This window comes from Abrus precatorius, unplaced genomic scaffold, assembly GCF_003935025.1.
Source record: "Abrus precatorius isolate BTA unplaced genomic scaffold, Abrus_2018 Scaffold9, whole genome shotgun sequence".
In the NCBI taxonomy this organism is placed as follows: Eukaryota; Viridiplantae; Streptophyta; class Magnoliopsida; order Fabales; family Fabaceae; genus Abrus; species Abrus precatorius.
In genome coordinates this window covers 6,316,718-6,336,468 of record NW_020874439.1, presented here as the reverse complement: position 1 = coordinate 6,336,468, position 19,751 = coordinate 6,316,718, and the positions used below count along the sequence as shown (strand labels likewise).

At 25.8% G+C, this 19,751-nt stretch overlaps 1 pseudogene; it reads right to left on the bottom strand.

The window, feature by feature from the left end:
• Nucleotides 1–1,028: 1,028 nt before the first annotated feature.
• LOC113850678 lies at nt 1,029–4,353 on the bottom strand (annotated as a pseudogene).
• Between the last annotated feature and the right edge of the window lie 15,398 nt (nt 4,354–19,751).

The following is a 19,751-nucleotide window of genomic DNA, read 5'->3' as shown; positions in this document are numbered from 1 at the left end:
TTCAAAATAGCATGTACAAAATCAAATCATGCATTCTCAACTTGTTATTCTTTTTTTATTTATTAATAACAAGGTATAAGCCTTAACAAAACAAAGCTTACTCACTACCTAGATAATTTGGAAAAACAAATTTTCTTATCGTTCTCTCTAAGGATGTGGACAAGTAGGGAAGGGGAAAATTCTAAAATAAACTTATTTTTCAGCCTATCAAAAACTCAGTTAGCAAGTCAATTCGTCCTAAAGACATGATAATGACTAACAATCCTAGTAGAACTTATAAGCAAAACATTTTCCTAATAATAGGATACAATTTGTTAGTTATTTATAGAAACACGAAAATTAACTAAAAGAATAACAAGTTTAGAATCCATTTCAACTAAAACTCCCTCTAAATTGAGGTCTTTACTCAACTTAAGACCTAAAAGAAGACCCTATAACTCTGAAGTTCTTATTTCTATGAACAGAACCATCCACATTAAGCTTAAATCTACATAAAAGAGGAGACAAACCAACAAAGATCTCTTACTTGCAAGTCTTAAAAAGAAAAGAATAAGAAGGGGTGACATCAGAAATTATATTAAAAGTATGTATATTAAGCTTAAGCAAAAAAACATTTAAATCCAAGGAATTTCTACTAAAAATTCAACCATTCCTATTTAACCAAAGAAGTCAAAGAGTAACCCCAAACTAAACATGCCAATAATTAATACTCCCTCTGCTCCTTTTTATCAGAAAACTTCTAGGTAATAGTTCAGAAGTTACGGTCCTTCTTATTATAGCTTTGATAGATTGATTTAGCACGAGTATAATAAAAATGCATATGGATTTGCTCAAAATATTAGAAAGTGCTATATGTTTCTAGCTCTGTTATGATATTAAAGCCTCCTGGCTAGTGATGGTATTAGAGACATAGACTTTGTCATAGCCAATAAAGAAACAACAAATGTCAAGAAATATATTTTTTTTCCTCATCATCTAAACCATCAAAGCTTATTCTCAATTTCTCTTGCACCTTATCATTAGGAATTCTATCTAGTTTCAGCAATACACTTTTCCATTCTTCTTTTGTTCCCCGATATAGTAAGATCCAAGGACTTCAAGAGCCATAGGTATTCCTCCACAGGAAGCAACTTTTCTTGAGAGTTCACGGAAAAGTTCACGAACTCATTTTCATCCATTTCCTGCATTTTGAAGACATGGTCAACTTTTAGCAAATCAAGTAGGTGTTCATCTTGTAGTGGATATTGGGGCTCAATACGATCACAACCTGATAATATATGTTTTAGTATTTTTAGCTCAGGTAGCTATTGATGAATATAATAGCATATGCACCTTGAGATATGATATGAGGCCAACTTGTCAATTCCACAAAGATAACATCTGCGATCTAACCTCCAAATTCTCAATGTGTGGACAACTAAAAAGGATTACCTTTTTCAAAGATGTCAACTGATAGATCCTCCTTGGGAAATTCCAAAGGCATGGACAGTCATTTAAATTTATCACGAGAATATTATTTAGATCTCCAATGGATTCATGTACCACGGACAATCTTGGACAATTTTTCAGAATGAGCTTGTCAAGATTTGGCATGTTTGAAAAATCAGGGGTGTGTGTCAAGTACCACGAATGACTGAGATTGAGAATTTTCAGCCTCTCCAACAACTGCAAGAGAAATTTTTCCAAAAGAAAAATTAAAGCAAATGGTGGAAACAACTTTTTCTGTAAAGAAAGTTTTATGTAATATTTACCTTAGGCTCTTTCCATACTAGATTAATGTTGCTATATTGTAAGTCAATAGCAACTACGTTCTGCAGATAAAAAATGTCAGGTATGTGTTTTAAGGGAAATCCATGCCAGTAGACATCTCAGGTGTTGTGGAAGATACTTATAATCTCCAGCAAGTTGTACCTGATTGAGTTTCAAAAGTCTTAGTCCCATCATTTTCTCAAATGCTTTGGTATTGAAGCAAACTTGATTACTTTCCAATTGCAAAGCCAAGCCCTCAATAGTGTTCGTTCACTGTGAAGAAAAAAGAAAAAATTATAAAATAAATGGGATCCTTTGTCATTTTCTCCCTAAAAGTAAGCAAGCAATGCTTGAATTTCACTAGAAAGTAAATAAGCAATGAATGAAGTTGCACACTAAGCATACGTATACTGCACATCACAAGACAAATATGCTGAGTCATGAACCATACGACTTTTAGCAAAAACAAAAAACAATATGATACTGCATAAAAATAGTTTTGGGACTCTGAAAAGATCATGGAGAATGATCAAAGGTTTCAAAACAATGTGTACAGAAAGTTCTTACAGTATGTTTTGTCATGACATCAAGTACATCCTCATGAAACCACAACCGACTATGCTTCTCAGCTTCCTTAGGTGAACATTCAGAAATAATTTCTCTTCCCAAGTCACGTAGCAAACCATGCATTCTCAGCTTGTTATTCTTTTTAACTTTAACGAGGTTCCTTTCTACCAGAACTGCTATTCGAATTTTAGGATAGAATTCACTGTCATTTAGTATCTCAGTGACAAAAGCTCTGTCGTAACCAATAAAGAAACAACATATGTCAAGAAATATACTTTTTTCCTCATCATCTAAACCATCAAAGCTTATTCTCAATTTCTCTTGCACTTGATCATTAGGAATTCTCTCTAGTTTCAGCAATACACTTTCCCATTCTTCTTTTGTCCTCTGATATAAGTAAGATCCAAGGACTTCAAGAGCCAGCGGTATTCCTCCACAGTAAGCAATAACTTTTCTTGAGAGTTCATTGAAGTCTTCTCTTAGACTTGATTTTCTAAAAGCATGCCAACTGAAAAGCTCAAGGGACTCATTTTCATCCATTTCCCTCATTTTGAAGACATGGTTAACTTTTAGTAAATTAAGTAGGCGTTCATCTCTGGTTGTAACAATTAATACACTTCCTAAACCTAACCTTTCATGGCTTGCACATAGTGCTTCTAATTGCTCATACTCCGTCACATCATCAAGTACAATGAGTGCCCTTTTCTCATGAATTAGATACATCATCATGTCTGATCCCCTACGAATCATTATTCTACTTTTTTTTTATCTTTAAGAAATCTGAAAGAATTTGCCTTCGTAAACTAATAAGCCCCTCTCCATTATTATCACTTCCACAAACTTCTTTAATATTTTCCAAGAAACTCTTATTCTCAAATTCGTGGGAAATCTTATTGTAAATGGCTTTGGCTAGGATAGTTTTACCCGATCCATCCATTCCCAAGATCCCTACTATACAAGCTTTGCTTGAATGATCTTTTATAAACCTAACTACTTGCTGCACACGGGATTCCAATCCAACTGCAAATTTGGCAGTAGACAACAACGTGTTGTCTAGTTTTTCCAACACGTCATTAACAATTTTCTTCACTTGTTCAGCTTCATCCCTTTAACAACAACATAATACTCATTATAAAAAAGGGACAAAACGGGCACGAATTACCAAAGCTTATAAAATAAAATAGGGTCACCCGATACCTCACCCTTTTCTGACATTACTTTGACCTCTGATTTATATAACAGCATAAGAAATCAGGTATAATATAATAATTGCTTAATTCAGAATTGTATATAGTGTTATATTACGATATAAATTTTTTAAAAAAAGTTTGTATAAGTGTAATCTGTCTAACAAAATATGATTCTTCCTAAAATAAAAGAAGGAAATTGCAAATATCACGCTGTTTCAAATACTCTATTTGTTGTTATTGATTTAAATCTGTTAAAAATTATAAAAGTTAAGTGACTTCCACTCTTGATATAACTACATATTCTAAAGAGCGTCTTATTATGATTCTCAACTATTGATTTACCTGGAATCCCTCATGTCCCAGCCAATCAAACGCGCAGCATGGGTGAGTGCACTTCCCCACCTCAACAAAAGGTCAACCATCCCTCTCCCGGGGAATCTTTTTCCTGCAAGTTTTTCTAAGGCTTCTCCAAAAGCACCACTTTGTTCAAATACATCCAATGGATCAACGTGGTAAAAATGGGCACAACCTTTTGCCCATAATCATTGTGGCAATCCATGATCTTGACCAATCCATCAAGACATAGAGCAAATTCGGTGTATGTTTTGGAGAAAACAACCAAAGCTATTTGAGACCCTTCTATTGCTTGTGTCAGTTCTTTTCCCATCTCCTTTCGCTTGCGAAGCCCCTCATCTTCGTCCATGAAAGTGTTGACTCTCGCACCTGAGAGGGCACTGTAGAGTTGAGAAACGAAGCTGCTGGTGCCATTGCCATTGCCATAGCCCTCTCTGAAGTTGATGAACACGTCGTAGACCCATTGAGGATTCGAAGATGAAGAAGAATTCATTGGTTGATGAGAGAATTCATCCCATTGAGAATTCGAAGATGATGAAGAAGAATACATTGATTGATTATTGATTCGATGAAAGAAATTAAGGCCAACGCTAAGAAGGGAAAGCAAAAATGGAAAACACCGAATTGTGAATAACACTCTCACTCTTCCTTTGATCGCTACGCTGCTTGCAAGCAAAGCGCGTGAAAGTACAAACCCACTCCGCATCTTCGCTATCATCTTCTTTTTTTTTTTTTTGTTAGTTTTCTTTCTAAGAGTGTTGGAAACCAGTGTGGTTAATACATTATCCGTTAATTAAAGAATTAAAACTGTGAAATTTTTATTGAAAATAATGTTAATATATATTAGAAATTATGATGGATCTGCATTAAAGATATTTTTTAATATTTAACTTTTTAATATGTTTTTCGAACTTCTTTGCTTTAATTTGAAGCATAAATTAAATTTTTTTTTATATTTTTATATAATTAAGAAAAAGATAGAAAAAAAATACGACAGTGTAAAATAAGACATTTGTGATAAAAAAAAAAGTTGTAAACAACACAATTTATTCAATTTAAAATTGACTTTAATTTATAATCATATAAATAATATTAATATTTATTAAAAAAATTATCTCTCTTTATTTGTATGTCACATCATATATTTTTTTTATCTATTTATCATTCAAATCTATTCTTGTTAAGTTGTATAGACTCTTTCAGTAATTTTTTTTATTTAAAATGTTTGCTTTATTTTGGAGCTTAATTTATAATCAATTTTGGGATGCAATATTTCAATTTACTTAAGTGTTCATTCAATAAATAGAGTTTAAATTAAACCATAAAAGTTTTTGACATAATTTCAAAAGAGCTTATAAGAATTATAAAATATTTTTATAAGTTATTTCAAAAGCATATTTTGTCTAAATAAGTTTTGACTCTTTTAAAAATATATCAAGTTACAAGATTAATGTTTTGACTTTTAAAAATATTACAAATCATACAAAATGTGTTAAAAAATAGATTCAAAAGAGTTAATATTTTTTGTAAAATAACTATAATCATTGTCTCCAACACATTAAGTGTTAGACCTAGAAATGTTATATAAAAAAAAAAGCACTCATGAATATTTGTGAGTATAATTGTAATGAATACAAGCATATTCACAAAATGAGTGGGGACAAACATTATACTATCCTTCTCATTGATAGCTGTATACACATAAAATATATTTTTTCTTAAACATATTTGAAATATTATAATTTTTCATCATTTTATAATGAAATAAATTTTATTTTATATCATTCTATAATAATATTTTTAATATATTAACATGGAATGGTATTATATTAGGTTAATTTATATTATATAATATTAGAAATAATATGTTAAAAGAGTGTTTGCTAACATTTCCATTAACATAATATCGTGTTATAGATTATTATATGATTTTTAAATTCATAGATATTTGCTTATTTTAATAAATATAGATACAAATAGTATATTACTTGACTTCGTCTCATTATTTAAATTTATTTAGAAGTATTAAATGGATTAACCCTAACTAATTTAACCGTAACCCGTTTTACACCTTTAGATAAAGTCAGTGTAAAAAAGCTCATGAAATCAAAAGGTCCACAATGTGAAAAGCTCATATGATAAAAAAAAAAATTCATAAAATTAAGTGAGTTAGAGCTAATTATTTTTTTAAAAATATTATAATTTACTAAAAATATTTATTTTATATAACATATTTTTATTATAAATTTATAAATAAATAAAATTATTTGAAAATAGATAAAATAATTAATTTGTATAATATCAAATATTTAGAATAAATTATTATTAATAAATAATATTAAATAAAATAATTTATTATCAAATTAAGTTACATTCTTATCTAATTTTTGTTTGTATTATTGATAATTATTAAATTATAATAACATTTTAATTCAGTTAATTTTATAAATAATTTCTTAACATATTATTTTATAATTTTATTTAAAAATTAGTAATAAATTTTTTTATATTTAATATTTTTATATTATTATATTTTATTCATTTGTTTTTATAAAATTATCTTAAGAACATCACATATTCAATAAAATATTTTTAAAGTCATAACAAAGCACAAAACTAACAACAAAAAATAACATTAGTTAAATTTATTAAGTCATCTGTTATTCAATTCTAAAAATGTTCAAAGACACAAAACTAACAACAAAAAATAACATTAGTTAAATTTATTAAGTTATTTGTTATTCAATTCTAAAAATATTCAAAATGATTGATTCAATGCGTTAAAATAAATAAATATAATATTGTCATCTTGAAAATCTTAAATAAGTGATATTTAATATTATAAAATTCATGAATGTAGAAAAGGAATTTATGAATATAGTAAAAATTAATAAATATTTGCAAATTTCAAATTTAATTTATCTTAATTTGATAGAATTTATTTTTAAAGTAAAAATTTTATAAATATATTTTATATTTAAAATATAATTTTAAATAAAATAATTTAATAAAGATGATAAACAAACACGTCTTTTACTAACAAATAAATCATATTTATTAATTATTCTATAAAAAATATATTATTTTTTACAAAATTATTCTAATATCACATGTTCAATAAACATTTTAAAATCACAATAAAGATACAAAACTAATCATAAAAAATAATGTTAGCTAAATTTGTTAATTCGTGTGTTATTAAATTCTAAAAATTATTTATTTAAGTAAAATTTAATATTTTATAAAATAAATAATTGTCATCATGAAAATCGTAAATATATGATATTTAATAGTATGAAATTTATTGATGCAAAAAAAAAAAAACTTGTGAAATTAGCAAAAATTAATAAATGTTTGTAAATATAAATTTTAGCTAATCTTAAATTGATATAATTTTTTTAAAAAAATATTTTTTATATTGAAAATATAATTTTTTTATTAATTTTAAATGAAATAACTAATAAAAATGATAAATAAACACACGTGACTTTTATTAAAAAAATTAGTATAACATTCATTAATTACTCTCTACAAAGTATTGGCTAACTCATCTCTAACTGTAATCCTAACTCACATTTTATTTATATATTAGGACTTATGGTCAAAGTAAGTCTGTTGGGACTTAAAAAAATTAACAGCCCTAACCTTATCTACAACTCAATTAGTGTCTCATAATTCAAGAGACATGTATATATTGAGGGAGAACAAGAAAAATACATCATGTTAAGTGAAAGTAGAGTTTCTATGATTCAATTTTATCTTCAAACAACTATTACTTTTGATGGGATGTCCACTCTCTATCAATTTCCAAAGTGTTCATCTTGTAGTGGATATTTGACCCTAATATAATCTCAATCTAAAAATATAAGTTTTAGTATTTTTAGTTCAGGTAGGAATTGATGAATATAATAACACATGCACCTTGAGATATGATACAAAGGCACTTGTCAATTCCATAAAAGTATTCATTGGTTGTTCCTTATATAGATTGTAAACCAGATTTCATCCATGGATATGCAAAACAAGAAACTAAAAAGAAAGTATTCATAATTTTGAGCTTTTAATAATAATTGATTAGCATCTTTTAGAATATGCACTTTAATAGCCTTTCATTGAAGAAAAAACTTACTAGACGTGGTTGTATTGTTTTGGTTATGAGGAGCTTGAAAAGGCTACCATTTGTTTCCAAAGTGGACTAACTTATGGGGATTTGTTTGCTATATTCCCATTGAGTTCAATAGTAACATTCACACATGAACTAGAGAATGTTGCTATAAAGGTGATACATGTAACACCTTATTTTTATATTATATTTATACAACAATTTCGAAAATAATAAGAAAAAAAGATGAAAGAATCTTAAAAATAATAAGGAAAAAAGATGAAAGAATCTTGAAACAACTACTATTCTATAAAAAAAGTTTCTTGTAATATTTACCTTAGGCTCTTTCCATACTAGATTAATATTGCTATATTATAAGTCAACAGCAACCACATTTCGCTGATCAAAATTGTCAGGCATGTGTTTTAAGGGAAATCTATGCCAATAGATCCATCTCAGGTGTAGGGGAAGATACTTATTATCTCCAGCAAATTGTACCTGATTCAGTTTCAAAAGTCTTAGTCTCACCATTTTCTCAAATGCTTTGGTATTGAAGCAAACTTGACTACTTTCCAATTGCAAAGCCAAGCCCTCAACAGCATTCGTTACCTGTGAAGAAAAAACAAAAATTGTAGAAAAAATTATAAAATGAATGGGATCCTTTGTCATTTTCTCACTAAAAGTAAGCAATACTTGAATCTCACTAGGAAGCAAATGAGCAATGAATGAAGTTTAACGCTAAGCATACTTATACTGCACATCACAAGTCAAATATTCTGAGTCATTAATCATATGATTTTCAGGAAAAGAAAAAGAGAAAAATGATACTGCATAAGTGTTAGAACTAGAAATGTTAAAAAAAAAAAAGCACTCATGAATATTTGTGAGTATAATTGTAATGAATACAAGCATATTCACAAAATGAGTGGGGACAAACATTATACTATCCTTCTCATTGATAGCTGTATACACATAAAATATATTTTTTCTTAAACATATTTAAAATATTATAATTTTTCATATTTTATGATGAAATAACTTTTATTTTATATCATTCTATAATAATATTTTTAATATATTAACATGGAATGGTATTATATTAGGTTATTTATATTATATAATATTAGAAATAATATGTTAAAAGAGTGTTTGCTAACATTTCCATTAACATAATATCATGTTATAGATTATTATATGATTTTTAAATTCTTAAATATGTATGGATATTCAAAGATATTTGCTTATTTTAATAAATATACATCTAATTTTTATTTGTATTATTGATAATTATTAAATTATAGTAATATTTTTTAACATATTTTATAATTTTATTTGAATATTAGTCAAAAAAATTTAAATTTAATATTTTTGTATTATTATATTTTATTTATTTATTTTCATAAAATTATCTTCAGAACATCACATGTTTAATAAAATATTTTTAAAGTCATAACTGAGACACAAAACTAGCAAAAAAAAATAACATTAGTTAAATTTAATGTATTAAAATAAATAAATACAATATTATTAACGTAAAAATCTTAAACAAGTAATATTTAATATTAAAAAATTCATGGATATAGAAAAATAATTTATGAACATAGTAAAAATTAATGAATATTTACAGATTTAAAATTTAATTTATCTTAATTTGATAGAATTTATTTTTAAAGTAAAAAGTTTTTAAATATATTTTTATATTTAAAATATAATTTTAAATAAAATTATTTAATAAAGATGATAAACAAATGTGTCTTTTACTAAAAAATAAATAATATTTATTAATTACTCTATAAAAAATATATTCATATTTTTTATAAAATTATTCTAATATCACATATTCAATAAATATTTTAAAGTCACAATAAAGATAAAACTAACCATAAAAAACAACTAGCTAAATTTGTTAATTTATATATTAAATTCTAAAAATTATATATTTAAATAAAATTTAATATTTTATAAAATAAATATGACATTATTGTTCGGAGGGCAAGTATACCTATCGAGAAGTAATAAAGGGTTCTTAAATTAAGTTTCTGAAATATTGTCCCACAAGGATTGTTTTCCAATTACTAAGAATTTCCTAATTCAATTGTTTAAGCTTCAAAGATACGAGATTAATTAAAAACAAAAATTTATAAAATCAATTATAGAACTAAAAGCAAGAAATACAATGCACGTCTTAGTTAAACTTATCTGAGAGGAACCTAGGGCATATGAATTTTCTCTTTCAATCTTTTATGTTATTTTTCTATTTAATTCTATATTCGATTTTCTTGTGATTACCAATCATTCATACAAATACTATTAATACCCAATGGTCATGTAATATTAATATTCTTTTCTCTAAATTAACATTCCCAATGGTCATGCAAGACATTAATTTAAGAAAGCTTAAGGAACCTGTGAACTTGTTAATTTAATAACGATTAGAAGAGAAAGATTGGTTTGGTCCACCTAATCCTTTGTCTCGTTTTACCCTATAGATCTATTAATTAACCGAGGTACAATCGCCTGACAATATAATTAATTAGGATTAAGAAAGAAATGCAATAGGATAAAATCTAATCACAAAGCGGAAATCAAATTTAGATTCAAACATCAAAATCTCATAAATTCATGAACGATAGTTCCCATAGCCCTAGCTATGGACTTAGTTACTCATATTAAAGAAAAGAACTAAAATAATCATAAACAAAGCCATAAAGAAAAAAAATAGCAAAACTAAAGTGTGATGAGTTTCCAGTCTTTAAGTACGGTCGCTTGAAGCTCCAAGTCCCGCCAAGAGTGTGTCAAAGATCTCGTACAAGAGAGACGAGATGAAATGTATCCCAGAGCAAAAGCTAGTATGTAAAAACAGTCTCCTTAATGGTGCCTCCGGTCTTCCTTTTAATAGAGTTTGAAAACTCTAAAAACTCTTCATAATTGGACTTCTCACAGATGAGCACGGCCGTGCAAGGCCTTAAGCACGACTGTGCATGGGCTCAAAGCACCCTCGTGCTTGTTGGAATGGTCTGAGCGTGCTAGCTGCTGCGAAGCTCTAATCTTCTATCAATTTAGGCCTGGAATGCACCAAATATCTATTTGCGACCTCTTTATACCAAAATGTACAATTAATATATAAATTAGTGTAAAACTCAAATAAAATAAAGGTCAAATATGAATATATGAGCTGTAAAAAAGGGCCTAATTACAGACTTATCAACTATCATTATAAAAATCTTAGATATATGATACTTAATAGTGTGAAATTCATTGATGCAAAAAAATAACTTATGAATTTAGCAAAAATTAATAAATGTTTGTAAATTTACATTTTGTTTAATGTTAAATTGATATAATTTTTTATTTTTTAAAAAATATTTTTATATTGAAAATAATATTTTATTAATTTTAAATGAAATAACTAATAAAAATGATAAACAAACACATGTGACTTTTATTAAAATTAGCATAATATTCATTAATTACTCTCTAAGTGTAACTCTAACCCATATTTTATTTATATATTAGGGCTTATGGTTAAAGTAAGTTTACTGGGACTTAAAAAAATTGACAACTCTAACCTTATCTAGAACTTAATTGGTGTTTCATAATTCAAGAGACATGTATATATCGAGGGAGAACAAGAAAAATGCATCATGTTAAGTGAGAGTATAGTTTCTACCATTCAATTTTATCTTCAAACAACAATTACTTTTGATGAGATGTCCACTCTCTATCAATTTCCAAAGTGTTCATCTTGTAGCGGATATTTGACTCTAATGTAATCTCAATCTAGAAGTATAAGTTTTAGTAGTTGTAGTTCAGGTAGGTATTGATGAATATAATAACACATGCACCTTGAGATATGATATGAGGAACTTGTCAATTCCATAAAGGTATTCATTAGTTGATCCTTATAGAGATTGTAAACAATTCCATAAAGATATTCATTGGTTGATCCTTATATAGATTGTAAACCAGATTTCATCCATGGATATGCAAAAGAAGAAACTAAAAAGAAAGTATTCATAATTTTGAGCTTTTAATAATAATTGATTGGCATCATTTAGAATCTGCACTTTAATAGTCTTTCATTGAAGAAAAAGCTTACTAGACGTGGTTGTATTGTTTTAGTTATAAGGAGCTTGAAAAGGCTACCATTTGTTTCCAAAATGGACTAACTTAAGGAGATTTGTTTGGTATATCCCCATTGAGTTCAATAGTAACATTCACACATGACCTAGAGAATGTTGCTATAAAGGTGGTACACAAGGTTAGTAATGAAAAAAGAGCTATCCATCAAAGACAATTCAACACTCAAGTAAATGTTTGTACATTAAGAGTAACAACTAATTAAGAATATATTTTTGAGGTAGAAGATGTTGTTAGTTATATAGTATTTAGATGTAAGTAGGGTATAACCATGATTAAGGGTGGGCATGAATTGGATTTACAAAAATTAATATAGATCTATTTAAATCCAATTATATGAATTGGATTTTAAATCAATTCATTTTAATTTTTTTTCAAAATTGATTTAATTTGGTTTTAAATTTTAAGTTTAGTTTAAAATTGATGTTAAATATGACAAAAATATATTATAAATATTTTTTATATTATTATTAAATTATTATATTAAAAAATATTTAAACTTTATAATAACTAATATAAAATTATATTTGCATATGTTTTAATCTATTAATAATATTTTTTTATTTTTATATTATATTAAACATAATTATAAAAAATAGTAGTAATTAATTTAAAAATATTTGTTATATTTTAATATCTTGAATATAATAATTAAATTTTAAAAATATTATTTTACATATTTAATTTTAATTATAAAAATTAATATTAATAAAAAATATTAGTCATAAAATGTAATCATGATAAAATTTTATAAACTAATATAGTATAGAAATTTAATACTTAAAGACATAAATTAGTACCTCTATACATATGAATTTAGATAAATTTAAAAAATTAAGTTTTAGGAAATGGATTTAGAATATTAAACTGGTTACATAAATATAGTTAATAAAAAACCAGTTTAACATAGATTTAGATTTTTTAAATTAAATTAAAATTAGTTATGGATTGGACTTATAAAACTAGAATTTTTGCTCAATCCTAGCCATGATATAAAAGTGAGGTTGTCAATTATGCTAGTATGGCAAAGTTGTCAAATTCTCTTGTATCTTAGTATGTATAAGTATCACTCAGGGTTATTGTTTTGTAAGAATTTATTATCTTCATGATTGTAGGTATTATTTATCAGATTTTAGCTTATTTTTTATTAGAATTTTTATTTTACCCTTTGAATTGAGTAATTTTCTTAGTTTTATTATATAAAGTGGTGATAATGCAACTTGGTTAAAATATGTTGAATCATAAAAAAAAAAAAAAAAATTTATTGAAATGGGTAGAGAAGAGTAAGTTTTGAATTTTGAATTTGGATTTAAATTTCAAAAATGGCAAAGGAAAATCATGTCTTTTTAGAAGTTAAATCATATATTTTCTGTTTGAGGTCAAATCTTATCTTTTTGGAGATTAAATATTTTTTTTTATTTTACATTTTATATAAAGGGGCCTTACTCTGTTGACACACTTGACTCTTAAGCTATCATTCTCCTTTATGCACTCAAACCCTAAGCCTTCATCCAAGAATGTCTCCACCATTCACATCCTTGTCATCTCTTTTTCTACTTCTCATTAGAGAGTTTATTTATGTATCCACGAAGTTTTCTTTCCTTATTATTTGTAATCATGGATTATTTGTTTTTAGTTACCTTTACTTTCATCTTTATAACATGTTTAACTGAATACCTCTTGCCATGTGGACTGAAGTGGATTCTTGTAATGTAAATTCTTTTGTACCCCAATTTGGTTCTATGATCATTAGGATAACATATTGATGAAAAGGTTGTCATTGCCTCCATCAAAATATAAATAAAATTAATGTAGTACTAGATTGAATCAATCTAAGTCATCCTCTTGTGAATCATTAAATGAGTGACCAAATATTAAACATGTAGTGTGCAATGTATTCAGAAAATCGGGAGTGTTTGGTTGTGGTTTTAAATTCTTAAACATTCAAAATAGAAATACAAAATTAAGAAAATCAATCAACAAATTATATTGATCCCTAGGTCATTCCTAATTGGTTCAATTATTAGTTAGCTAAGAATTAAATACTAATTCCCTCACAAACTTGAATTAATTGGAACAAGCATAAATTAATTCTTAGATTCTTATGCAAGATTAAACAAATTACATGAACTCTAATATGTGGTCCTTGAAATTAAGTAAAACTAAAACCTATTCAGAATTAAGCAAAGTGAACTATGAATCCCTTGTTAAGAAAAGAACATGGATTGAATTAAGCAAACAACTCTTGCTCAACAATTTCAACCTATGGGTCCCTAATTCAATTTCCCTAATTTGCATGGTGAAGAATGTGAAAAAGTGCAGGAAAATGAGATCCTTGGTGCAAAGAATTGAGTGCGAGAAAAAGAGTGCAGAGAAATTTGAGATTAGGAATGAAGTTGTTCAAATAATTAGGGAAAAGTGAACACTTATATATATATATATATATATATATATATATATATATATATATATAAGTTGTGGGCATAATCACTTTCATGAATGATAATAAACACACGTACTATAATTTGGTAAGTTAATGCTACGCGTGTTTACTATTGCTCACAATAGTAATCACTACAGGTGCGTCATTATTCAAAAATGCCTAAAAGGCTTGTGCATATTTACTATGGTAAGTGATAGTAATCACTTTGGCGCGCATAGTTATTATGGTAGTGATAGTAAACACTCCAAAGAGAGTTTTTTTTTTTTTTTCTTAAGATCTAGGATGTTGCACATAATCACTTTGGGGAGTGATAGTAATTATGTGCACCTTAATCAACTTAAAAGGCTTGGGAGTGGTTACTATAACTACTAAAAGTGTTCACCAAAGAGAATAGAAATCCATACCTGACCTGAGAGTGGTTACTATGACCATTGAAAGTGCTCACTTTAGAAAGCAAAGATGCATACCTAGATTGAGAGTAGCTACTATTGTAATAGAAAGTGATTACCTTCATGACAAACTCTTATATTCCCCCAGCAAAGTGGTTACCTTAAGCTCTCAAAGTTTTCATCCTCCTACTGCACTTGCTCTTCTCTTGATTTTAAGCAAAAATTGGATCCAAAATTTGTGTTCTCCCTCTGCAAAATTCAGAATTATGCATAAACACATGTCAAGTATCAAAGTTAAGTGCAGATTAGAGTGTTTATGCAGCAAAATTCATGAAACAACAAAACTCAAATGCAAGACCAATGCTAAATGTAGAAAACTAATAAAATTTTTTTAAGAAAATTGTAAGTTGTCACTCACATAATGCTCTTTTAACATCACTAACTTGATGCCTTATGATCTTTAGTTCTAAGAGACACTTTTGATGGTAACGGTCTCAACCCTATCTTTAGATATTCCACCTTTTTTTTCAAAAATTTGCAGCACTTCATTTAATTGAGAACTTGTAAGAAATAATTGTGGAGGAATTTTCAGCTACTTCATAAACTCAATAAGCTTCTCTTCATACTCTTCTACTGATATTTTTGCTTAAGCGAGATCATTTTCGTTTGAGCGAAAGTGTAGCAGAGAGCTACCCATTTCTGTTTCAAGTTTTTGCTTGAGTGAGAAATTTTCATTTGAGTGAAAATACAATTGAGAAAATCTTATCCATTCTCGCTTGAGCGAAAATTTTTCGTTTGACCTAAAAGAAATATTCTCCTGGGCCAAAAAGAATTTGCATAATCAAATTTAATTTGTTAATAAGAAATGAATAATAATTTATATATTAGATTGTAATTTGAGTTAAAAATATTATTTAAATAACAGTTAAAAAAATATTTAATAGAGATCCTTCAATTATGTATTTCAATTTAAATTTGACTATTTTAGATATAAAATGTCAAAATAATGTTGTTACTTGCTTGTGGCAAGTAAGGGCACAACTCTCCAAAACGAACATGTTAGTTATTAGTAAATATGGTAGTCATTTCACTGTATCATAACAATTTGATTCAAAATTTATTTTTACATACATTTTAAGTATATCTTAATTGAATTGTGTTGATTTAATATCTTTAATATATTAATTTAATTGAACTTTGATTATTTCATGTTACTATATTGATTTATTATATTTGCAAAGGAATAATAAGTCAAAGAATAATGGATCACTGTTAGATTAATATAAGAAAGGATTGTTAGTCTATAGAATTATTAAGTATCAGCACAAAAAGGATGGAAAAACAAAAATAAAAAGCAATTGTTCATATGTTTAGTAATTAGAGCAAATCTTATATAATGTTTCCAAGATAGCTGCATCATATATAGCAGTATGCACTTGGATCAATATACATATTGATGGGACTTTTTTATATAAAAATTATTAAGAAACACCTCCAATTGCAACAATTCAACAATAATAAATATTTCTAATTTCTTTCCATTGCATTGGCTATTGTTGAAAGAGAGATATTGTTTGTTTTATCATGATCCTTAACTTTAATTTGACAATATGTTACTAGCAAACTTAGAATCTATTTCATATCAAATAAACATAAAAATTTAGAATCTATTCTTACAAATCCTCACTTGACAGGACAATCTCTTCATACTTATCATCTTTATCACATATGTTACATTACAAGTATTTTTAATTAAAAATTCAAAAATCAAAAGTCAAAGCAACAATTTTCAAAATTAGGTAAGTATACATGTATTTACTATTTTTAGATTTAAATTATTTATAATAACAATTATCTTAATTTTTTATTTTCACTCTTCTGTAAGCTATATCTGGTCTAAGTTTGTGTTTACAAGAAAGTTACAAAAACTATGAGAATAGCTTTGACATTGAAAGTTAGATTGATAACATTTTAAAAGATAAGTGAAGTTTAACCCATGATAAACATAACCATAAATACAGTCACATTATTATAAACTTGTTAGAGATAATTAACAAAATTTTGATAGTAGGTTAGTTAAATATTTTATTCACTGATTGGTCTAGCATATTTCTAATACAATAATTACTTTAATTCCTACTATACAATTTGGCTTAGGACAAACATATCATAAATACAGTTACATTACCACAAATTTGTCAAGAGACCGATGATAAAATTTTAAATGGAACACAAAATTTTGTAGGCATATAATAGGTTAGTTAAATATTTTGTAAGCATATTTCTGATATAACAATTACTTAAATTCATACTATACAATTTAATATTAAAACATAATATAACACGTTACATTTCTAAATATATATACTAACTTAATTTCTATTACAACATTAATAAATTACTAATTATTATACTTAATATAATATACTAACTTAGTTTATATTGTATATTTATTTACAAATATTATAATGCTACTAAATATAATATGCTTATTGAGTTTTATAAACTATTTTAAGATAATATTATAATTACAAACTGCAACAATTACTCAAATTTCATTATATTCTAAAACTTCATATTTAAACATAATATAAAATATAAAATTTTTAAACATAATTAATTACTGATAAATCTAATACAATAACACAAATTTAATATAATATTGTCTCATGGTAAGCTAAATTATTTTTAATCAACACAATATTAATATTATTTTACCAATAATTATATAAATATAATATTCTCAATAATTTATATTAATATTTTTTCTATAATTTTTATGTTATTAAATATAATATAATATTTTAAAAAATTTAAGATTAAAATCACAAATTATAACAACATAAAAAATTATTTTACTAATTTATATAGTTGCTGAATAGAATACAATTGTAAGCAAATTACTAATTTATTAAATTAAATTCATGCACAAGAACCGTAGGCTATTAAATAAGAGTAATTTTAGCATATAGGAAGCTACCTTGCACTCCTAGAAAAACCAAATTCAGCATACAAACTTTAATAGCATGTTTGGTTTAACTTCTGAAAGCACATTCTTCAACACTACTGGTTGTAACATCTGTGTTGAATCCATGCTTACAGATTACTGTGTTTGGAAACTCTTTAAAATATTTGTAAATATAAATTAACGCAAAACTTAATCTAGTAACGTTAAAAATAAACGTAAATCTATAACTAATCAAACTTGAAAAGTTTCAACAATGCACAAAAAAACGTTGAGAATTAAAATCAATTAATCAAATCAAGGAATCCAAAATCACAAAAAAGAGTGATAAGCCAAAAACAGATTGGCTAGTTGATGCATCATGCTAGTATATAAGTGAAAACTCTTTCAACGGGGGAAATCTAGAAAAAAAATAGAAGACCTTAAAAATAATAAAGAAATGGAAACTAAAAATTAAAATAAACTTTGGTATTTTCAAAATGAATCGGCCACAATGTGTATAACCCACGTATTTGAACACTATTTTAATATCTTTATGAAATAAAAAACTCTCGAAGAAATTTTGTGATTTTTGTTTTTCATGTGGTTCCTTTAAACTCTAGCAGCTCAAGGACTTAAAAGCAAATTTAAAAAATGAGACTTTTTTATTAATAAAATAATTTTTTTAAAATTATTATAATTTTATTTTAAATTTATTTTTCAAACTTTTTGTCATATAAAATTATTTATAAAATTGTTGTAATTAATTTTATTTAATATTTTCTTTTTAATAGATAATAAAGCTAATTTGTTTAATCTTTGTTAAGACATTATTGATCTAAAATAAGTTTTTACTAATTTTAATTTTAAAAAACTTCTTTTACCTGAAGTAACTAAAATTAGAATTGTTAATTGTAAGTTATATATGTATTTAAAAAAAAATATTTTTTTTTATATAATTGAGAATGTCAGTTGATTTATTATTTTTTTAATTTTATAATTTATTTTAAGATATTTAATTCTGAAAATAAATCTAATCCATTAATATATAAGAAATTATCATGTTTCAAATATTTTTTAAGTTTTAAGCATTTTTCTTTTAAAATTATACTATCTAGTGACTTTAGAATTATTCCCCCTCATTATCATGAATTTGAGAATCAAAATTATCCTCTTCACTAACTATTTTTCTATTATTGTTTTCACCTGTATCTTTATTGTTATTTTATTCATTCAAAGAGTATTTGCTTGTACAAAATATAAATATATAAAATAAGACTAAATTAGAACAATAAAATCTGATTATCAAGAAAATAAACTTGACATTTGCAGTTTCTGCGTTTTCAAAAGTGACAACTTTGCATAGAAACTATAAAATACTGTTTGATAGGTATGGATAATGGAGGCTGAGTAGTGAAAGGAAGACTTTGTACCAGTACCTTTGCATTTAGAAAATGGAAGACTTCGTATCATTGCCTCTGCGTTAGAAAAAATAAAAGACTTTACTTCCTCCTCCACTTGCACTATGAATATTCTCTTTTCATTCCACTTCGAAACTATTGTTAGTAAAAAAAATACAAATTGAAACAGAATTGAACAAGAAGAGAGTAGTTAGAGAAATGAAAAAGAAAGAAGTAGCAATTAAAAAAGAAGTAAAAAATTATTTAAATTTTTTGTTATTCAATTATTTTTTAAAAAAAATAAAAAATATTTATTATTTATTGGTTAAGAATTACGACTCATTAAATGTTATTTGTAATATCAATAAAAATTTAATAATTACTTAAAATATTTAATTAAAAATTATTTTTAAATTTAATTTTTTTAATTTTTTAAAAGTATATTAAACTAAAAAAAAAAATTGAGACCTAAA